This window comes from Sarcophilus harrisii, chromosome 5 (genome assembly GCF_902635505.1).
Source record: "Sarcophilus harrisii chromosome 5, mSarHar1.11, whole genome shotgun sequence".
In the NCBI taxonomy this organism is placed as follows: Eukaryota; Metazoa; Chordata; class Mammalia; order Dasyuromorphia; family Dasyuridae; genus Sarcophilus; species Sarcophilus harrisii.
The window spans coordinates 184,451,544-184,471,692 of NC_045430.1; positions in this window are offsets into that span (position 1 = coordinate 184,451,544).

The following is a 20,149-nucleotide window of genomic DNA, read 5'->3' on the forward strand; positions in this document are numbered from 1 at the left end:
GTCATTTCTTACAGAACAGTAATATTCCATAATTTTCATATACCACAATTTATTCAGCCATTCTCCAACTGATGGACATCCATTCAGTTTCCAGTTTCTAGCCACTACAAAAAGGGCTGCCACAAACATTCGTGCACATACAGGTCCCTTTCCCTTCTTTATAATCTCTTTGGGATATAATCCCAGTAGTAACACTGCTAGATCAAAGGGTATGCACAGTTTGATAACTTTTTGAGCATAGTTCCAAACTACTCTCCAAAATGGGATAACCATATTATTAAGGCCATCTTCCGATTAATTGAAAATATCTTGAAGAGATATTTGCCACAGAGACCTGCGATATTCCAGCAACTTTCCTTCAAGATGATTTTAACCCATTAATCATCACCCTTTGGGTTAGATTGCTCAAACAATTCTTTTCCTCCCTTAGTTCAACTCTAGATACAACTATTTTCTAGTATGTGAGCTTTGACAAGACACAACCTCTGAGTCTCCATTTCCTCATCTGTCAAATAAACTGGGTGCTTCAGAAAGATCATTTTTGGCAACAACATCAATAATAGAACTATGTGTTAGAAAACAGGTTAAATGAGTTGACCAGGGTCACATAGCCAGCAAGTGTCTGAAGGTAGGTTTTTCTGACTCCAAGCCCAGCACTGTACCCACTGTGCTTCCTAGCTTGCCAGAAATGTGGATAATGAGGTGGAGAGCAGGGAGATCACATAAAAGACTCTTGTGACAGTCCATTTGAGAGTTAAGGAGTGTCTGATCTAGGGCAATGGCCATATAAGTAGAAAGGAGAGGAATATGAGAGTTGTGACAGTATAATTGACAAAACTTGACAACTGATTAAAAATCATGGATCATGAGTCAAAGGTAATTCCAAGGTTACAAATCTTAGGTGACTGAGAGTTCCATCGTGTTCTCAGTACAAATTGGGAAATTAAGAGAAAGGGAAAGACAATCGGTTTTACTTTGAATATTCTGACTCATAGCTTATGTGATTGATTGCTTATACTCCCACATATTCCCAATCTATACACATTAGTATGGTACTTGTCACTTCTTCCCAAGGTTTCCATTATTTCCACTTTAGCAAGGAGTTTCTCAGTTTTTGTTAGCATTGTTAAGTGTAGAGAGGGTTATCAAAATAGGCTGTTCATTCTGGGATGAATTAATTGTTTTTGGCTACCCAGGAAACAAAGAATAACAAAATAAATAAAAAAATAAAAATAATCCTCAGTCCTGTGTGTCCTTCTTTAGTTGCTGAAGTTATTGTTACAGAGCAGAGGAGAAGGGGAGAGTCTTTTGAGAATCACACAGTTTTTAGACTATCTTGAAATGTTAAATTAGATATAGGTCATCTAAATATTTAGTTCTTGTCCAAGAACCAATGAGTGGATATGTTATTAGAACACTATTGTATGACATTCTCACTACAAATGAAACTAAAATGGAGAAGGAAGTTGAAATTAAATGCAAAGATGGCTCATAGGTTTTCCTTGGAGAGGTCACTCAAGGACTTGTAGAATTGGCTCCAAAATATATAAAGCTCCCAAATGTCTCCAAGAAGTAAAGGCCCCCCCCCCCTTTTTTGATGGTGTTGTTAAATACCTGAAAATCATGAAACACTATAGGGGTGTGAAAAATTAAAAATGAGTATCACTTAATGGAGAATGGAAAGGAATAATGGAAGTAAGCAGATAGCAAAACAGAGCAAATAAGCAACCATGAAGAAGTAAAGCATGTCAATTAAAAAAGAAGAAAAAAAAGAAAAGAAGATAACAGCTAATAATGATAGCTAGGACTTATAGAATGCTTTGATGTTTCCAAAGTACTTTATAAATTCAGAACAACCTTGGAAAGTAAATGCTATTATTTTCTCCATTTTATAGATGAGGAAACTGAGGCAGAGAGAAGTTAAGTAACTTGTCCAGTCACATAGCTAGGAATTGTCCAAGGTAGATTGAATTCAGGTCTTCCTGATTCTAGGCCCAGTGCTCTATCCATTGCACCATGGAGCTACCTCAGAAGATGTGCTGGCCATGTTTTTAGATCATAGGCTAGCTAATGGGTAAACTATATCCTCGTAATATCAAGAGAAAACAAGGAAGTTTGCACATTGGACAGATTTCTGGCAAATTTATGGGAGGACCTGGAGATTGGTCACACTAAATGGACAGACCTAAATGGATTGTGATCTGAATTGTTAGAAGGAATATCCATCCTTCTGGAATCACAGAATATTCAAGGATTTCAAATAATGCAGATAGATGTTAATGATGCTTAATACCTATCATGATCAGTTTTGCTCAATTTAATTCAACAAATGTTTATTAGGCAATTATTAAGTGCTTGGTACTGTGCTACAGAGAAAATGATCCTGATCCTGATCCTGATGAATGATTCCTGATCTCAAAGAGCTTACATTTTGTTCTGAGAGATAAGAGGAACACAGATTATCCTTTCTTCCCTTCCTTGTTCAGAAGATAAAACCAGTATATAGCAAAGTGAAGCTACATTGTAATGGGGGTTAGGGGTGGGAGAAGGGATATGTGTATTTGTAGAGCTATGTGACCTTTATTAATTTTTTTTTACCATGTTCTAGGTATTGTGCTAAGTGTGGGGGATACAAAGAAGGACAAAAAACATGGTACCTACTTTTAAGGAGCTTACTTTTCTAAAGGGTGAGACAAAATGTGGAACATTTGCATTCATTCTGAAAGGAGAGAAGCAGAAAATGGATTTTTCTAGCTTAAGAGATGGTACCAGTTGGATTTGCTGCTGAAGTACATGGCAGAAACGGGCTTATGTATATTCCCTCAGACAATGAGAAGAGTCCCAGCCATGGAGGATGCCTCAAAATTGGAGAGCTTTGCAGTCAGAACTTCTAAAGAAAGAAGCTGCATATTTCTGGAGCAGCATCCAACTTGGAGAACAAAGCCAATGAATTGATCATACGTCATAAATCTGATTGGGAGGGGGTTGTTTGTTCTGTAGCACCAAAGTGAGGGAAGACTAGACTACAGAAAAACATTCTTAGTCTCAGTAGGATTGTTCTGAACTCTGATAGAGATAGAGAAATTCACTTGAATTTCAAAGAATTCCCTCATGAAGGAAATCAATAGAGACATTAGTTTTTTAATAATTTCAGTTGCATCCAACTCTTTGTGACCCCTTTGTGGTTCTTTTGGCAAAGATACTGCAGTGATTTACCATCTCCTTCTCCAACTCCTTTTACAAATGACAAAACAGAAATAAACAGGGTTAAGTGAGTTGCTCACTGTCACATTGCTGCTAAATGTCTGAGTATGGATTAGAAGCTAGGTCTTCCTAACTTTGGGCTTTCCGTGCACTGAGCTGCCTAGCTGCTCTAGGGCTATCTGAGTGTCTGATATGTTTTTTATGTTTATTTGTTGTTTCCTGTGGCTATCTCATATTTCACTTGTAGTTGGATGCTTAAATGAGATCTGGGGATTCTTTTATCCACATTTTGGGCAACCTAGATATGAGTCATAACTAATCTATATTTGGAGATTTTCTTGGAGTAATTCTGGATGGAGGCAACAAAGCAAAGGAAATAACTCCATCTCTCTAGCTCCCAGGGTTGATTGTCCAGATGCTCTTGTTCTGATATAATTTTAGAATGTCAGTTATTTTGGGGTCATCCTCTCCTGAATCCCATAGGCGTGGGTAATTAATAAACACCAAGTCAAGCCTGTTAGTGTTCCATCACAAGACAGTAACAGTTGTAGCTCTGACATCTGCAGGATACAATAGATGCTACAGTTTTCCTTTGGCTGCTAAAATGTCCACTGCTCTCCTTCAGCCAACAGATTATCTCTCTGATGTTAACCATCCTCCCAGGTTGCCAGCCAATGAATGTTGAAGCCCAAGGAAGTGGCTTCTTTCATCCCCAACCCTGTTCCTCTTATTTCAAGGCTTTAGCAAATTAAAAAAAGTAACTTGTCTGCATACAAGGTACTACCACTTCTGTACAGTAAAAAAGAGCAATAGTTCTGGAGTCAGAGGTACGCTTACCACATGTGTGACCTCAGCCAAATTACTTTGCCACTTTGCATCTCAGTTTCTTCATCTGTGAAATGGGGGACGATTGACCAAATGACCTCTAGGTCTCCTTTCAGCTCGAGTTGGAGGACTGAAGTTTGAACTACCTGTTTACCAAAGTACAAATAATGTCAGGGAAGTAGCTCAAGAAAACATATTCTGAGAGCAGTGCAGAAGACAATGTACCTCTCTGAAAAGTTATCTTGCACAGTGCAAGTCAAGCTGGACGGAGATCAGAAGAGCCAGGTCCCAGTCCCTGCCCTGCCCTGTGATTCACTAACTGGGTGACCTTTAGCGATTTTCTCATTTGTAAACAAAGGAGTGGGATTGCCTGGTGGTTTCCAAGGTGCCCTCCGGTTGCGCCTTCACATCTGGTCCTTGTTCTTCCCGCCATATTGGTATTGCTGGAATGGGTGGATGACTTGGGGCTGCCGGGGGGAAGTGTCGGTGGTCGGGGGAACGGGGGACCCTTTTAGGGACTAACCGGGGCTGCGTTTTGCTCCCCATCCCTGAAATTTTGCGTGCAGCTGCTTCTGAGCTGGGGAATGGCCCAGAAGGACGGGGGGCAGTAAGGACACTGGTAGCCTGGGAAAAATTGGCGTGTCAGGGAGCACGATTGAGATGCAAGGCCAAAGTCTGAAAATAGAGAGCATCCCTATTTATCAGGATATCTGACAACTCTCCCGTGGCTTCCTGCCAGGGAGCCTGCCTCCCTTTGTGCTTTCAGGAGGGCGTCCGGATGGCACAGGGAAATTGAATTCCCTTTGAGAGCCGAAGGGCTTCTCAGAGGGACGCGGACCTTTCCTTCCTGCTGGGAAGAGGCAGAAGAAGGGAAAACCTTATATTCACGCACGACAGTGTCTCAATTAGCGAATACTCCGTTCCCAGAGTCTCTCCCCCAGCAGCGCCGGCTTCCACCTTTATCCATCTTAATCTCTACACACTTGAGGACCGGGACTGCTGCGTAAGGACACCAGGGGGCGATGCGGCGCAATGTTAATCTTTCATTCCCTCTGAGTTCCTCTGAAGAGTCAGGGGAGATTCGGTTTTACTGTTGTTAATTCTGTATCAGGTATTAAGGTATTAAAGTATCAGGGTATTAAGACTTATTTAAAAACACACACACGCGCACGCCGCCCAAACCCACTTCAAAATGATTGGCATCCTTTTTATGATAGAGTGTGCTGAAATAATCACAAAATGTCTTTTTTTTTAAAAAATTAAGACTTTTAGTATTTCCCCCCTTAATTACATATTACTAATTATAAGATAATCTTCGACAGTCATTTTTGTAAGATTTTGAGTTCCAAATTCCCCCTCCTTTCTTTCCCCCCTTCCCCAAGACAGCGAGCAATCTGATATAGGTTATATAGTCACAAAATATCTTTGACAAAAATATCTTGAATTAGCTTGTGTAATTGCTGACACTTCAGTAATCTCCAGTGGAAGGCAGCATGTGCATGTGTGTGTGTGTGTACATGTGGATGTGGGAAGGCACATAGACTAGCTTTCCACAGATTGTCCTCTTCTTCACTTGTTAGGAAGATTAAGAGTTGGATAAGTTAATCACTATTTAGTTGTTAATTGACATCTCTTAAAAACTGAAAAGTCTTTACAATCCTAAGGAACGAATCTAGTGGAATAGTTCAAACACCATGACAAAGATCTCAAAAAGGAGAAATTTTTGAAAAATGGAAACTATCACAGAGCATTATTATCCAAAAAGGGTGACTAAGAGAAGATTAGGAATTATCAATATACCTACTTTCTTATCTCTAGAAAACCTTTATAAGAATGATCTAAGCAGCCACACAAGCTCTGCTTGGCAGAGCTTTATTGAGTCAGGAACTCCTGGTGAAGAAACCCACTTTGTTTGTTGACTTGGCCCTACTAATGCTGCAGAGCATTGTCCTGAAAGTTAGTTCCAGGGATTTGTCTCGGGTACTGAAGAAGTAAAGGGATTTGCTCAGTGTCACACAGACAATAAGTGACTAAGGCGGGTTTGTATTTGAGTCTTCCTGCCTCCGACCACTAAGCTGGACCAGAATATTTCTGTCTGACAATGTTGCGTACAAGTGTTAGAAGAAAGCCTTGCTGGAGCTTCAGCTTCTAGACCCTCACCTATCTGGCCAGAGATGCCAAAATCTCATTGTGAGGAGCCTTTGCTGTCAGCTCACAATTATAAATCTCCCATCCCTCCCTGTCCCACAACTAGTGATGAGAAGACCTGAGTTTGAGGCTTACTTAGGTTTGACCACAGGTCAGTGTTTAATGACCAGCTCTCCCTCCCCTTCCCCAAATGTACACAGGATATTTTAAAAGTTTAATCTAATCATGTGCTTCAGTAAATCAGTTCAACAATAAATCAAGCCCTGATATATCAATGTCTGGGGTGTAGCTACTCACTGAAAATTTAACAATGGGCAGGTTCCAGAGCCACCCTGGCTCTATTTCTCACTAAGATAATAATGGAAGGGCAAAGAATCAGAACTGGAAAGTTATAACTACCTATTGGACTTCTTTCCTAATCCACATCTGTCAGGGGAAGTAGCTAGACCATTCAATAGACACAGCAAGAAGAACTGAATTCAAATCCTAATTAAGGCACTACTAATTGTGTGAGTCAATGCAGATCACTTAACCTTTCTCAGCTATTTCCCTCTCTGTCAAATGGAGATATGGCTCCATATGGCTTCTAATTACTACTTGATTGACCTTAAAAAGCCCAGTTTCAATGGCTGCATATTACTTCCAAAAGCAAATGCAAAATCCTCTGGCTTTTGAAGAAGTTCACAACCTGGACTCTTCCTGCTCTTCTATTTTTCTTGTCTTTTACTCCTCTTCACATACTCTACCATCTAGTAACACTGGCCTCTTTTCTGTTCCCTGCACAGGGCACCCCAATCTCCAACCTGTGCTTTTCCAACTTGTTGTCCCCCTGCCTGAAATGTTTTCTCCTTATCTCTATCTCCCAGCTTCCTTAATAACTCAGCTCAAATCCCACCTTCTGCAAAAAGAATTTCCCCGGGTCTTCCTTCCCCAGTTCAGTTAGCTCCCACTTGTACTGTATATTTACTATATGTTTATATATTGCATCACTCCTTAGAGTGGAAGTTCCTCCTTTTAATTCAGTAAACATTTATTAAGTACCTACTAGATATTGAGCACCACTATGAACTCAGGAGATACTGTAATGCCAAAGTTCCCTTTTAATGGGGGTGACCAGTTCCTACAATTGTCCTATTTGGTAATTCTGCCTTAAAGTTATGTCCATCCCCTCTTAATGGTTGAGATAAAGGTTTTATAGACATTCCTTAATGTCATTAGAATATCAGTAACCTCCCTCTATCCCCACCTAGGTCCCTCCATTGTTGTTATTCCATAAAAGGCTTGTCCAGATACTCTTTGAGCTAGACTAGATACTCTTTGGGCTAGACTCTTTGAGATGATAGTCTCGTCTAGCCCCGGGATCTATTGGTCCCAGTATTTCTCTCCATTTAATAAACTATTGAATTGGTCTCTAATCTCTGTCTTGCTCAGTTTCTTTTGGCATTACAATACAAATAAGAAAAAGACACTGTCCTTGCTCTCAAGGAACTTACAATCTATTGGAAAGATGTCTCACACAAAGAGAAGTTGAAAATGGAGGGAAGACCACAGCTATGGAAGCCAAGTGGAGCTGCTGATGGAAAATAGTTCTTAAAGGCAAGGACTATATTCTTGCCTTTTTTTGTTTTTCCAGCACATAGTAAAATATTTAATACATTTATTGTTGAGATGTTGACTGATTATGCCTTCCTTACTGGTTGTTGTGAAGATCCAATGAAATAATAGATTTAATATAAACATCAAGAGATATATAGATGTTACTTATTTTTATTATTATAATAGACATGTCCTCTAACCTGAAAACTCTGGCTCTTTCCCCTAAACATTACAGAAATTTGGCTTCCTGGAAATTAGCCTGGCCTACTGAATGGAAATAACCTATCTCACAATGGCAGGAGCTATATTAAAAGTATACAGCACAGCTCATCTATCTCTAGCTCCATAGGAGCAAATTAGATTAAACTCTTTGACACTGCTGGAAGGAGTTGGCACTTTGAATTATCAAGCACCTTCATGAATAGAGAATGATTGGAGCTCTCTCACCTGGTATTTGTAATGGTAAATCATGTCTCTGTAAGCTGTCAGGATTCTGGACCCTGACAAAATGTAGGAGAAAGGAGATGAGACAGCTATCATTTATTTATACTTTCAAAAGGTTCTGAAAACATGGTTAACAATAGGGGCAAAAGAATCAGCACTGTCATGTATTAATAAACAGGAAGGCAGAGAGCTCAAAGAGAAGGATCTCCTCTATTGGAATGGACAAAGGTGACTAATAAGGTTTCCTAGGGTTGAGGATGAGGACTGATGCTGCTCTGTGGGCTTATTAGTAACGGAAATAATGTGGTATTTAGATACATTTCTCAGATCTTTAAAAACAGGATGGCTATCTCTTTGTCCCGAGTAGACTAAAAGTAGTTATACCCAGAAACTGGGCTTTTTAGGTCAATCAGCCAGTCAACAAGTGCTTACTTACTGTCTTCTGTGGCCTGTGCTGGTTGCTATTAGGGAGGAGAAAGGAGAGTTAGAAAGCGTTCTTTGAGTCCAGTTTCTGACATATACTGACTGTGGGGCTCTGGAAACTCACTTTAAAAAGCAGAGTGGGAGACAGAGCTAACATGGAATGGATGATTCAGCATTCTACTCTGTTGTGCCCATTATAATTGCAATAGGAGTTTGCAGAAGGAAAATGCATATAATGTGGGCTCAAACGGTCAGAGAAGACATTTATGGTGTTAGGTTTGACTCAGGTGGCAGAGAACAGCCAGGTCACAGGCTTGGAAGATTTACTGGAATAGGACAGGGGATCTGAGACATCAGCAAGAGAGTTCTGGCAGGGGGAAGTTTGTGGATTTCCTAGTAGTTTGTGGGTGTCCTAATAGGAAGGCAGGGGTATTACATCAGGGATTCTAGGCAATAGGCACTTAGCATCAGGGGAGTTTCCTAATGGGAGTAAAAGCTTGTCAGGGGCAAACGAGTACCCCAATTCCAGGGGCTCAGAGAACTGAATAATTCAGTTCTCTGCAGTAGTGGTCAAGGTAGCAGTATGGAGGCTTGGATGGTGAGGATTAAGACCTCAATTTCTGAAGCACCAGGAGGAAAAGGGTCTGGTCTTAAGAAATTAACTTTCTGTTCAGTCTTATCTCATTCTTATTTGTGTAAATGCCTTATCCTCTGTTGAGAAGATGAATTTCTTGAGAGCTGGAACTGTGCTCTTTTGTAATTTTTGTATCCCTGGCACATAATAAATGCTTAAGTGTTTGTGAATTGAATCTTCTGAGTCATTGTTGATTTCCTCTCAACTGATTTACACATTTTCGGTGAAATGATACTGATCAGAATTTTCCATCTTCCTTCTGTTTTGTATTTTGTATTTTTTTGTAAATGAGCTTGGACTCTAAACCACTATTGACCTTGACTGCTTTATCTCTTGGCTTGACAAAGAGAGTATATGTTTGATGGCTGACGCTGTTTGGGGGCTCTTTTATTCTTTTTTTGTTTGTGTGTGCTGTTTTGCATTTCAGTTTTTTGCTTTTTTTTTTTTTTTCCTCTGGACTTGTGATTTCATCAGCATAAGGAGCTGTAGGTAAGGAAACTCTCCTGACCAAAGCAGATAGCAATTTTAACTCAATTAAAGAATTGCCTAGAGACAGGTTAAGTGAGTTTCCAGAGTTCCACAATCTGTGTGTCAGAAATAGGACTCAAATGAAGGTTGTCCTGATTTGGAGGTCATCCCCTAACCACAGTACTATATTTTGTTAATAATTAGTTTTGATATTTCTGGTCAGTGCCATTACAATCACACAAAGTATTGTTTTTTCATTTTAATCCTTTCTTTTCATTTGGTACTATATGCCCTCTGCTTGGCTCTAGCCAAGACAGGCAGCTAGACAGGCCAGCTGCTTGTCCATAAATGGCTTATTCTGAAATGACTGCTACATCTTTAATTAGATTGTGAGCTGCTTGAGGGAGGCAACTGCTTTTTGCCTCTTTCTTTGTTCCTAGCACTTTATACAGTGGCTGGAACACAGAGGGGCTACATATTGATTTGTTGTTTGATCAATTATTTTCTGTTTTAAGATACGATCATTTAAACTTTTTATTATGTCATTTCTTTTTTTCCATTTTATAATAAACTAGATTCTTTTTTTGGAGAAAGTACTCATGATATACAGGTATAAGGTTTCTGAGTCAACTATAAATAAATCCTTGGCCTCTTTCATTTCTTAAACTGGAATAGCATTTTCCAGTGCAATTTTCACTATGCTTCCCTGGAACTCCTTTTGCACCAAAGCCATTAGGTGCCTGCAAACTATGAGCAAATTTTATTTGAAGAATCTTGTAAAGGTTTTCAAAGAATTTTTTATGCCTTATTTGGCATATAGTGTATATATTGCAGTTATCTTCACAGTAGTTGTTTATTTATGTTCCTTCTGCATAGTGTCCAATGATCTAATATCCCATGGAATGATGTTTGGGTGTAAAATGATACCAATTCTCCCAATGGAGCTTATGAATCATCCTTCCATTTAGCTATAGTTTCTCTTCCAACCCATTTTAAAGCCATGCTGACTGCCCCATATCATCTACCTTCTTCTAGAATTGAAAGTACCGTTCCATGGTTTGGGGTTTTGGTTTCCATGGTGTCAAGCCCACTATTTCCACGTTTAATCTCTCTACCATGTAATCATTGATATAACCTCCTCTTCTTCCCCAATTTTCCATCTTTAGTTCTGAGTATACTTAATCAGTAATCAAATCAATTCTACCTTTCCTGGTAAGTACATGTGAAACATTTGACCTCTGGCTTCAATCAAGTTTGTTTTTTTAAATGTTTTTATTTATATTATTTGTTTTTCTATGTTATTATAATTTCATCTAGAATCCCTTGTTCTTTCCCTGAGAACTGAATATGATACATAATATTTTAAAAGATAAAAAAGAAAAAAAGCTCATGAGGTTCATCTTTTCCTGTTTCAAACTTTTAAAACTTTTTTCTTTAAAATAATTGGTTAATGGATTTCTTATTGCAAAGTCCCCTCCTCCTTTATATGCAAAGACAATAGCTTCAAAATCGAGAAGAGGTGCTGTGGTACTATTTTTTTTTTGTTAAAGATGGTCCAACTATGGAAAGAAAAACAAAACAAAATGTTTTTGGGCACTCTTCTTTCCTGAAAAATGTGTCAGCATGTACAAGACTATCTGTAACTGAGTAAATAGCTAAGATAATGGAGCAATTTTATGGAGTCTTGTACAACTAATGATACATATTTGACTCTTTTAGAAAAAAAAAAGTACAGCATACTAAGAGACAAAGACTTCCCAGGAGAGTGGAAATAAAACTCATTGTCAAATAAAAACATTCTAGGCTTGCAGAGTATTCTCATAATAATCTTTTTGCCCTTTAAAGTTTAACCAACAAGAATTATCCAAAACTGACCTCATTGTTTCTCCATTACCATTGAGAGTACCACCTCCTTTCAATCACTGAAGCTCCAAGTCTAGGTGAAATCTTTGATTGCTCATTCTCTTTTACCTTCCATAGCCAATCTGTTATCATTTTACCTTTGTAACATCTGGCCCTCATCACTTCCTATGTAGACTACAGCAATGGCTTGCTGGTTTGTCTATCTTGCACAAGTCTCTTCCCAATCCAGTCTATCCTCCACTCCTGGGCAGATCTGACTATGTTATTTCCCTATTCAGTCCACTCTTAGGGTTGTTTATCACCTCCAGAGTCAAATATAAAATCTCTTTTAGAACCTGGCCTGCCCCCATCTTTATAGTATTCTAATTTCTTTTATTTCCTTCCTCCCCATTTCCTCTTTGCTGTTTTTCAAACAAGATACTTAATCTGACCTTTTTGCTGACTACTCTCCATGACTAGGATTCTCTCCCTCCCATTGCTGTCTTTTGGCTTCCTAGGCTTTCTTCAAGTCCCTTCAAAATCCCACTTTCTAAGAGAAGCTGTTCCTAATCCCTCTTAATTCTAGTGCTTTCCAGGATCAAACAGGTGACAGCAGATCAAGTTACTGGCTCTGGAGACAAGCAGAACTGAGTTCAAATGCAACCTCAGACACTTATTAGCTGGGCAAATCACTTACCCAGATTGTCTCCAAAAATTCTAAAAAATATCTAGTACCTTCCTCCTGTTTATCGTTTCCAAGTTATCTTGCATATAATTGTTCTGTACATAGTTATGTTCTGTTATCTCCTCCATTAGGTTGTGAGCTCTTAAAGAGCAAGGATTTGCTTTTACCTTTCTTGGTATTTCCAGTGCTTAGCATAATGCCTGACACAAAGCAGGAACTTAATAAATGTTTATTGATTTACTGGGAAAAAAGAATTATTTGTAAGTAACTTTCATATAGTGTTTTATGGTTTGCAAAGTGTTTTATATAGCTTATCCCATTCACAACAACCGAGGTACATGCTATTATTATGCCTGTTTTATAGATGAGGAAACTGAGGCTGAGAGAATTTAAATGATTTTTCCAGGGTCACACAGTTAGTGGACAAGCGAGGATTCAAACTTTGCTTTCGTGATTAAAAGTTCAACATCTGGTCAACTACTCCATAGCTACCTCTTAATAGTACTACCTTTTTCAATTTTGTGAAACAAGAGCTTGCCTCTTAATGGGAAATCTTTTCATTAAATATAAACAAATGCACATACACATAAAAGACACAATGCACACAAAGGCATACACATATGTGTATACATGCATATAATCACAAATACCTATGTGGACACACAGTACAATATATATAAACACACACTATACACATGTGCATATAAATACACACAATACACAATATGTATATACACATACACACACATATATGAATGAAAACATATGTGTATGTGCACATATACTTTCCCTTAGGCTCAATTATGTTTAAAAAATATTTATTAATTTTTATAGCCCTCTCATTTCCTCATTATTTCTCACAGTCCCAGAACAATCTTGCCTCTTCCTTGCAACAATAACAAAAAATAGTTAAGGAAAATGTATGAACCTTCAGGCCATATTTTTAATTTGCATCTACCTGTTCCCTGTCACCTTTCTAATGAGACTCAGGAGGCTTGCTTCATCCCCAGTCCCATCCATTCATGATTCATTATTTTGACTTCATTATTCACTATAGAGGAAGAGCTCTTTCTTTGGTACTTGCTGGTTGGCAATATGGAACTATATTACTTGTTCTATATGACTGTATTTTCAGTTGTTTATATTGACTGAATGACTTTTCAGATTTTTATGATAACTCAGCACATTTTAAAATTTAGTTATTTATATATATTATTCAGATATAGTTACATATTATACATATAAGGTCATATATATATATACACACACAGTAGTGTGATGTATTATATACGCATATTATTGTATATATCACACACACTATTACATATCATATATATGATTATGTATTAAATGTAATGCATATTTTGTGCATATCTGTATATACACATATCTGTGGATCCTTAAGACAACCCTATGAGGACAATGTTATTATTCTTTCTATTTTGCAAATGAGGTAATTGTGGCCAAGAGAGGTAAAACAAGTTGTCCAGGATCACCCAGAATTGCCGTCATCTTTTCTCCTGGTCCAGCCCTCTATGCTCTGTATTTGTTTAGCTGCCTCATCACAATCCTATATTCTCTTACATATAGCTTTATGCTTATAGAATAAATAGAAATGACACTAGAGGGAGCTGAGATGGGAAAACTAGTTTTTGCAGGCGGCCTTTCCTGGCCCCCTTAATTTTCCAGGGCCTTCCCTCTGAGATCACCTTTGATTTACCTGTTTTTATGTTGTTCATCTTCGTTTACATGTTCTCTCCCTCATTAGACTATAATACAACAGGGGAAGAGCTTGCTCTTTGGTACTTGCTCCTAGGAGACAGGGACTATTTTTGCCTTTCTTTCTTCTTTGCCCCAGCACTTAGTTCTTGGCACAGAACTTAGGTGCTTAATAAAATGTCCGTTGACTTAATATTCTCACTTGTTGGAGGCATCAGGAGTCATCTAGTCCAACCTGTACTTGGACATGAATCCTCACTATGGACATTACTATTTCCACAATGCTTGACAAATAGCAAGTACTTAACAATGTTCTTTCATTCATTCATTCATTCATGCATTCCTTCATCTCTGTGACAAAGGTTCATCTAACTTCTCCTTAAAGACCTCCAGGGAGGAAGAACTTAACTGCCTCCTATTACTCTTGGAATTACTCTTTTACTCTACTTAGATCTACTTAAAGCTAAGTTTTCCTTTCCACAGATTTCACTTGTTGTATCCAGTTCTGCCCTTCAGGGCTAAACAGAGTATTTTTTGTGAGACAACCCTTTCTACAATTGCAGATTGATCCCGTTTCTTCTCTGTTTCTTCATCCAGCCTTAATGTAATTTGGTATTCACACTCCTCACTATTCTAGTCACCCTACATTGTTAATGTTCTCCCCAAATGTGATCTCCAGAGCTCAGTGTAATACTTTACATGGTGGTCCTAAGAATAGACATTTGGGAGCTAAATATCATAGGATCCATGGGATTTTAGGACTTAAGGATGAGAAGAGATGAGATTTTATAAATAAGGAAACGAGTCCCAGAAAGGCACATTGGATTTCTAAGGATCATGATTATTTTTATGGCATCATTATTATGGGATCATTATCCTGGTTTATCATCACTGTTTTCAGAATAAGGAGGAAAGCAGCATGCATTTATTAAACACTTATTATGTACCAGGCATTGTGTTAAGAACTTTACAGAACTTATCGCATTTGATGACTATGAATACCAACAAATAATTTTAATTTGTAGGAATTGAAACTCATAATCTCACAGTTTTTGATTTGATAATTTAAAACAATAATTGATACTTGCAGCATTTTATTGTTTGCAAAGAAATTTTAATATCTTTGATCTTTATCACACTGCTATGGTGCATCTAGGCATTATCCCCATTAGAAAACCAAGATTTAGAAAGGTTAGATTAAGTGACATATCCAGATTGACAGAACCAAGATTCAAATCCAGGGCCAATTTTTTTTTTTTCTGCTGAGGGAATTGGGGTTAAGTGATTTACCCAGGAAGTGATTTACCCAGCTAGGAAGTGTTAAGTGTCTGAGAGCAGATTTGAACTCAGGTCCTCCTGACTTCAGGGCTGATGCTCTATCCACTACACCACCTAGTTGCCCCCAATCCATTGTTTTTTCTACTGTACTGAGCTCCATCAAAAATTTAAAGCAAAAAAAAGGATGGACAAAAACTTTTGAGGGTTTGCCAATGATATGAAGAAGACGTGGCATTTTGGGGCTTCTGTAAGGAATGGATGATTCTGTTTTCCATTACTGTCTGTCTATCTGTCACTCTCTCACACACACTACCTCTTCAACCCCACCACACAGGTAAATATATAAAGCTCTAGTCTTTTATGTACATATTTCTTTTTCTCTGTCTTGCATTAGGGCAATTCAGGACTCCCTTCTTTCATACAGGTCCATTAAGACAATCTAATTAGAGTCAAGCCAATAGTGTTGGGACCTGCTGCTGGCTCTTGATTAATAGTGAACTCGAGGGAGAAGAAATGTCATCCAAAATTCTTCTACTATTTCCCTGTCACTAGCTGGGGGTAAGCATTTGGTGGAGGGTCCATGAAATCTTGATTCTGAACTCAGTTCTATTGCTATAAGCTTCCCTTTCCTAGTTTCTTCCATTCATAAACTTTAAGGCTGAAAAACTGTTAAAAAGTCAGGTAATTGTGTTCTTATTTTTATACTATTCCTGTGGCTGATGACTTCACTGGGACTATATCATATTTCAATTTGGACCTCTTGTACCTAGCACAATTCTCTGCACATAGTACTTCTTGGGTTCTTATTTTCTTCAAGTAAAAAATGGAAGGTTTAGACTAGATGACCCCTAAGTTCCCTGATGACCTGTCTGAAATTCCATGTTAGTCTTTCCTCCTTGCATTTTTCACATTTTAGCACTGCGTGGTGCTGATTTATCTTGCAAAAAGAACATGTTACATCTCTCTCTTTTTTTTTTTTTTTTTTTGAGTGTGAGATGATGACATTCTGTATCACTCAAGTAGAAATGGAGATATACTCTTGCTGAAGAATACTGGTATAAACGTTTGCTTTTTTGGCACTTCTAATGATTAGATGGAATACATATTAGCTCTGTGTAAGAGTCTTGGATTAGAATTGGGCAGTATTTAACAAAACAAATAAAAATATAATCGAACATATATAATTTAAAAATTAAAAAAATCTTGTCTTTAATATTTTTATTTATTAACATTTTTTATTATAAATATATATATAATATATATTACAAAATAAATTAACATTTATTTTATTTTTATTAACATTTGGTAAAGCTCTCCATCTCTGTCATCTGTCTCCTTAATAAGAAGGAAAGCAATTTAATAAATTATACAGCACATATATGATGTTAATATATAGTTTTCTATGTCAATAAGCAGCCTTATGTATGACTTAATAAAACCTTTTCTAGATATTCGATTTTCTAGTCTATTCTCCTATATTGATGCTGGGATAAGAACTGGATTGATCAGATTGATTAAGATTTTTTTTTGAAAGTTATAATTAGGATATAATCAAATAAAAAAAAAGAAAAATTTATTAAGTACTTAATATCTCCTGGGTCCAGCACTAGGTACTGGGTTAATTATGTAAGTTTCATCATTGATGCTACAAGTCACTGCACTTAATGCTACCATCTAAATAGGGAAGTGCAAAGTAGAAGAGGTAAAGCCTTTACTTTTAAGAGTAAGAGGGTTTGGGACTATTGCTGTCTGAGTTTTTCTGTGATTTTTTTTAACCTTTAATTAAACTGCACTCCTCATTCCACTAAGTTCTAAGTCCCTTCAAGATAGGGCTGATTGTATTCCAGTGTTTAGTTCAGTGCCTTAAACAGAATACAGCCTTAATATTTGTTGAATTGGACCAGATGATTCCTCAGGTCTCTTCTTGATCTAGCCATCTGACCTCTGTGTGGTTGTAACACACAAGTGCTAGATTTAGAATCGGTGGGGACAAATCTGCCTCTGCCACCAAACTACTTGTAAAACCACAGGGAAGTTGCTCAGCATCTTATAAAATAGGCTTCCTTTCTGCTTGAAATCTATGGTTCTATCCACCTATAATCATTCCTCACTTATAGATCTCACAGAATATAAAAACAACAAACCAAAACCAAAACATTACTCATTCTTTCCAGACAGCTTCCATTGAAACATTTCTGAGATCTCTTTATTTATAAAACTGAAAGGTCATTATTGAATGTCTATATGCAAGAGATGATCTTGCCATTTTCTTTGCTTTTCTTAGGAACCATGAAGAGCAAGTGAATCTTGAAAGAACTGTTCCCAGCAGTGTTGCCTTTTTTTATGACAATGATCAGACAATTTTGAGAAAGCACATTAAATAGCTGTGGCTACTGGCTGCTGACAAACTCTGGGGGATATTACTGGCACTAAATAAAGTTGATTTTGGATGTGTGATAACACATCGGGCATCTTGAGAGTATCCCTAAGTCATTTGAAAAGATTTTAAATTTTATGGGGCATTTGAAACATTAGCATCACCTTTTTCTGGGAAAACACATCTTTGTGCTAGGAACAGGACCTCTGCCTGTGGTACTTGGTACACCTCTGTGAGTATGTATAGTTAGCATTATGGAGGTAGTACCCCCCCCCCCCCCCCCCCATCTACCTGTTCTTTTATGAAATCACTTCCTCAGGGCAACTAGGCGACATAATATATAAGGCACTGACCCCAGAGTCAGGAGGGCTTGAATTCAAGTCTGTTAATTATAAGGGTACCTAGGTAGTGCTGTGGATAGAGTGCTGGGCCTGGAGTCAGAATGACTCATCTTGAGCTCAAATTCAGTCTCAGACACTTATTAGCTGTGTGACCCCGGGCAAGTCAATTAACCTTATCTTTTTCTTCATTTGTAAAAGGAGATTGAGAAGGAAATGGCAGATTGCTTCAGTATCCTTGTCAAGAAATCCAAAATGGGGTCATGAAGAGTCAGATATGACTGAAATGACAGTAATTATGAGTAATACGTAGCCCAGAGAGGTGAGTGACCACCATATTTAAAAACCACAAAATGGAGATATCTCTAGGAGCAAAATGAAGGTTTATTTTAAGTTCTTGCGAGAAGTGGGCAGTCACTCCAGTGGAAGAAGCAGTCAAAACGATGAGGCACTTTTAAGAGACAGATCAGCAGTTTAAATAGTCCCTAATGTAAAAACCCCTCCCACTACTGACCATCATCCTCACTGGCTGAGGGTCTTACATTCTAAATAATGGGAACTACCCAGGAAATGGAACTTTGGCCAGGAAGAGCACAGCTGCCCATATTGGGTTGAGGTAGGAAGGAAATGATGTCATGGAAGAACAGCAGGTATGTCCTTGGGTCAATGCCCAAGTACCACCTTCAGGCCTACTCCAACTCTGGGGTGGGTGAAGCCTTACTTGATTTTCACAACAGTATTGAGAGATCTCACTCCATCTCATTCAGTAATATTCAGCATAGATGTCTGATTTGCTTATATTTTTGATAGATTTTCAAGGTTTACAGTGAAAAAGAGATAAAATAGATGATATATAAAAATTCACTGTGGTGATACACTGTTAAATTTTATTTTCAAAATTACTTTAAAACTTGCTTAGACAGAGCTGGGAGTTTTCAGATCTTTTAAAAAATGTTAGAACCACAAAAAGATCACAAATGATTTTTAGGTATGGTTTCATAGTTTCTTTATAGATTCCAGCTTCTGGAAAAAGAATTTTATTAGGTTCATGCATTCAAAAATGTTAACTCTCTGCTTAAGATTACTCTCGGCTCCTTATGTTTAATTCTCACCCATTAAGCATCAAAAAAACCTACAGATAGTTGTTACACTTTTGTTTCCGATGATCTGTTTAATTCTTCAACAATCCATTTGACTATTAGAGGGAATGGCCTTTTCTTAATCTTTATTCTTTGACAATTCCAATGACACTTTTCTGGATATGCTTTCCTCTCTAGTTTTTTTGTGACCATGCACTCTACTCCCTTTCTACCTGTTTTAACTATTGTTTCATTTGCATTTCGTTGGGAAGCACCCACTAACCATGGGCATTTTTCAAGGACTTGTCCTTGCTTCCTTCCTTCTTATATACTATTTCGCTTGCAGATCTTACCAGTTCTATGCAGATGATTCTTAGATCTATTTATTCAGCCCCAATCTCTAGTTTCTCATTACCAACTACTGAACATCTTGAACTGAAAATTCGACATTTCTAAACCCATGTCAAAAGAATTTATCATTTTCTCTCCAAATCCTTTCCTTCTTCCCAACTTTCTTATTACTGTTATTCAGGCTCACAAGACTCATTCTTGCCCCCTTACTTGCACTCACTACACATTATTTGTTGTCGTTGTTGTTTTAATTAATTATCTTTCGCATTAATTTCTTCTCTGATGCTGCTGCCACAAGAGTACAGGCCTCATCCCCTCATAACTAGAGTTCTGCTATCCTGTCCACTCTCCATTTAACTGTCAAAGTGATTTTCCTAAATTGTGGTCCGACCATGCTACTAATCTACTGGACTCCAGTGGCTCCTTTTTGCTTCCAACATGAAACTTCAAATCCTATTTGGCTTATGAAGCCCTTTTCAGTATCTCTCAGTATACTGTACAATCCAGAGACACTGGTCTTGATGATCCTCACCTGTCCTATCTTCTAATTCTGTTTTTTTTTTTTTACTTTTTTACTTACTGTGTCCCTCCTTGCTTCTGCTTCCTTGTTTTCTTCAAGACAGCTCAAATCCCAACATCTTCATAGGCCTCTCTCAGCCTCCTGTACTTGTAGGGCCTTTCCTTCAGTTTACTCTGCACAGTTGTCCCTTCCACATTGACTTCTGACATAGAGGTTTT